This window comes from Salvelinus sp. IW2-2015, unplaced genomic scaffold (assembly GCF_002910315.2).
Source record: "Salvelinus sp. IW2-2015 unplaced genomic scaffold, ASM291031v2 Un_scaffold1663, whole genome shotgun sequence".
NCBI classification, from domain to species: Eukaryota; Metazoa; Chordata; class Actinopteri; order Salmoniformes; family Salmonidae; genus Salvelinus; species Salvelinus sp. IW2-2015.
The window spans coordinates 1-3,710 of NW_019943069.1; the positions used below are offsets into that span (position 1 = coordinate 1).

Consider the following 3,710-nt stretch of genomic DNA (forward strand, 5'->3'; position numbering starts at 1 on the left):
TTAGACACTGCCCCACTCTAGTGTCTAGACCACGCCCACTCTGTGTCTCAAGACACTGCCCTACTCTTAAAGTGCCTTAGACCACTGCCACTCTAGTGTCTTAGACACTGCCCACTCTAGTGCCTTAAGACCACTGCCCCCCTCTAAGTGTCTTAGACCACTGCCCACTCTAGTGTCTTAGACCACTGCCCTACTAGTGCCTTAGACCACTGCCCACTCTAGTGGTCTTAGGACACTGCCCCATTCTAGTGCCTTAACACTGCCCTACTCTCAGTGCTTAGACCACTGCCCACTAGTGTCTTAGACCATGCCCCACTCTTGTCTTAGACCACTGCCTCTAGTGTCTTAGAACTGCCCACTCTAGTGCCTTAAGACCCTGCCCACTCTAGTGTCTTAGACCACTGCCCCACTCTAGTGCTAGACCATGCCCTAGCTCTAGTGGTCTTTAGACCATGCCCCACTCTAGTGCCTTAGACCACTGCTCCACTCTAGTGTCTTAAGACCACTGCCCCACTCTAGTGTCTTAGACACTGCCCCACTTAGTGTCCTTAGACCACTGCCCTACTCTAGTGCCTTAGCCACTGCCCACTCTAAGTGTCTTAGACCACTGCCCCACTCTAGTGCCTAGTACCACTGCCCACTCTAGTGTCTTAGACCACTGCCCCACTCTAGTGTCTTAGACCACTTGCCCCATCTAGTGCCTTAGACCACTGCCCCACTCTTAGTGCCTTAGACACACTGCCCCCTCTTAGTGCTTAGACCACTTGCCCATCTAGTGCCTTAAGACACTGCCCATCTAGTGTGCCTTAGACATGCCCCCACTCTAGTGTAGAACGCACTGCCACATGCTGTGCCTTTAGACACTGCCCCACTCTGTGTCTTAGACCACTGCCCCTCAGTGCCTTTAGACACCTGCCACTCTAGTGTCTTAGACCAATGGCCCACTCAGTGGTCCCTGAGCCACTGCCCCAGGCTTAGTGCCTTAGCCACTGCCCCATCTCGATGCTTAAGACCACTGCCACTCTAGAAAATAACCCTGCCACTCTAGTGTCTTAGACACGCCCTACTCTAGTGCCTATGACCACTGCCCATCTAGTGTCTTAGACCAACTGCCCCACTCTAGTGCTTAGACCACTTGCCCCACGTCTAGTGTCTTAGACCACTGCCCCATCTAGTGCTTAGACATGCCCCACTCTATGCTCTCTAGACCACTGCCCACTCTAGTGCCTTAGAGACATGCCCCCGTACTAGTGCCTTAGACCACGCCCTGGCTAGCACGACTGCCCACTAGTGCTACCTGCCCTCTAGTGCCTAGCCTGCACTAGTCTCTTAACCACTCCATTGTGCTTAGACCCTGAGCCCAGTCTAGTGTCTTAGACCACTGCCCACTCTAGGTGTCCTAAGACCACTGCCCCACTCTCGTGCCTTAGACCACTGCCCCTAGTTCTTATGCACTCCCACTAGTGCTTAGCCTGCACTGCACTTAGACCCTCACCAATACTAGTGCCTGTAGACGACTGCCCCTACTCTAGTGTTAGACCCACTGCCCGACTCTAGTGCCTTAGACGCAGCTGCCACCTCACCGTGTCTAAGACCACTGCCCCACTCTAGTGCCTGAGCCACTGCCCCACTCTAGTGTAGCCAACTGTCGACCTAGTTCTGCCGCCAACTCTGTGCTCTTGACCACTGCCACTCTAGTGCTTAGACCACTGCCCCATTAGTGCCTGTGACCACTGTCCACTCTAGTGTCTTAGACCACTGGCCCACTCTAGTGCCTTAGACCCTGGCCTCCACTCTAGTGTCTGTAGACCACTGCCCCACGTCTAGTGCCTTAAGCCGCTGCCCAGCTCTAGTGCTTAGACCACTGCCCCACTCAGTGGTCTGTTAAGCCGCTGCCCACTCTGTGCCTTTTAGCACTTAGCCACTCTAGTGCTTGCCACTCCATCAGTTGACCCTCCCCTCTAGTAACACTGCCCAGCTCTAGTGCCTAGACCACTGCTCCACTCTAAGTGCTTGACCATGCCCCACTCTAGTGCCTTAGACCAGCTGCCGACTCTAGTGTCTTGACCACTGCCCCACTCTATGTGTCTTAGAACCTCTGTCCTTAACCACTCCCTGTGTACCCTTCACGTGCTAGCACTGCCCCACTTAGATGCCTTGTACACGACCGCACTCAGTGTCTTGACCCACTGCCCACTCTAGTGTCTAGGCCATTTTCTAGTCTTTATGCACTGCCCCACTAGTGTCTTAGACCAACTGCCCCACTCATTAGTTTCTTAGGACCACTGCCCCACTCTAGTGTAGTCGCCTTAGGGTAACCACTTGCCACTCTTATGCCTTAGCCTGCCTCCATCTAGTGTCTTAGACCACAGCCCCCTAGTTAGCAACTGCCCCACTCTAGTGTCTTAGACCACTGCTCCCTAGGCTGCCTGCCCATGTAGCTTAACCACTGCACCCACTCTGAGGTGTCTTAGACCACTGCCCACTCTAGTAGTCTTAGACCCGATGCCCCACTCTAGTGTCTTAGACCCTACTATCGAGTCATGCCCACTCTAGTGTCTAGACCACTCTTGTACCCGCACTCGGGAGCGCCCTTGATTCATTATTTTTGACGTGTGGTCACTATCCCTTGGTGGTTTGACAGGGTTCTGGTCTGTGTGGGTGTGTGTGTGTGGTTGTGTGTGTGTGTTGTGTGTGTGTGTGTGTGTGTGGGGGGTTTTTTGTGTTGTGTGTGTGTGATGTGTGTGTGTGCTTGTGTGGTGTGTGGGTGTCCTTTGGTGTTTGCTGGGTCTCTGTCAGACTTTCTGATCCTGTCCTCTCCGTTGGTTTCATCCACCTCTGCTACGGTGGTACAACTCTGTTCACTGCTTATACAGGCCGTAGTCAACGGAGGAAGGAGGCAGACGCTCAGGGTAGTAGGAGGGTGAACGGAACCTCAGGGAGATGGAGGAGAGGTCAGGACCTAAGGGGGAGAGGAGAGAAGAGAGTAAGGACCCTACGGGGAGAGGAGAGAGAGGTCAGGACCTCAAGCAGGCGAGAGAGAAGAGAGATGGAGGTCAGGCCCTACAGGGGGAGAGGAGAGAGAGAAGTCAGGACCGTGACAGGGGCGAGGAAGAGAGAGAGAGTAGGACTCTACGAAGGAGAAGAGAGGAGAGGACAGAGGAGGGGGGTCAGGACCCTAACAGGGGGGAGGAGAGAGAGGTCACGGACCTACAGGGGGAGAGGAGAGAGAGAGAGGTCTAGGACCCTACAGGAAGAGAGGAGAGAGAGGTCAGACCCTACAGGGGGGGAAAAGAGTGCTAGGAGAGGAGAGGGTCCACGAGGGAGAAGGTCAGACCTGGGAGTAGGCAGGAGAGGAGGCATAGGGAGGAGAGAGAGAGAGGTCAGGACCTACAGGGAGAGGAGAGAGAGAGTCAGGACCCTACAGGGGGGAGGAGAGAGAGAGCGGATACGAGGAGGAAGGGTCTCAAGGACTTAGGGAACCAGCCTACCAGAGGAGAACGAGCAGGAGACTAAGGGAGAGAGAGAGAGTCGGACCCACAGGAGGGGAGAGGAGAGAGACCAGGGGAGGGTCAGGAACCCTAACAGGGGGAGAGGAGAGACGAGAGGTCAGGACCTCGGGGAGAAGGAACGAGTACAGGACGTAAGGCCGAGAGAGGAGAAAGCAAGGTACGGAGAGAGATAGAGTAGGACCCTACAGGAGAGAGGCA

The 3,710-nt window shown here is 54.8% G+C and overlaps 1 long non-coding RNA gene across 2 annotated transcripts; it reads right to left on the reverse strand.

Annotated features, from left to right (window-relative positions):
• Window positions 1–453: 453 nt before the first annotated feature.
• LOC139024570 (uncharacterized) lies at window positions 454–1,170 on the reverse strand. Of its 2 annotated transcripts, none has more exons than XR_011475909.1 (3): window positions 1,145–1,170; window positions 590–718; window positions 454–486 (listed from the first exon to the last, which is right to left on the reverse strand). It is a non-coding gene; the product is annotated as an uncharacterized lncRNA (long non-coding RNA). The 2 variants fall into 2 exon arrangements; XR_011475908.1 differs by having other exon boundaries at window positions 454–505; window positions 583–718.
• Between the last annotated feature and the right edge of the window lie 2,540 nt (window positions 1,171–3,710).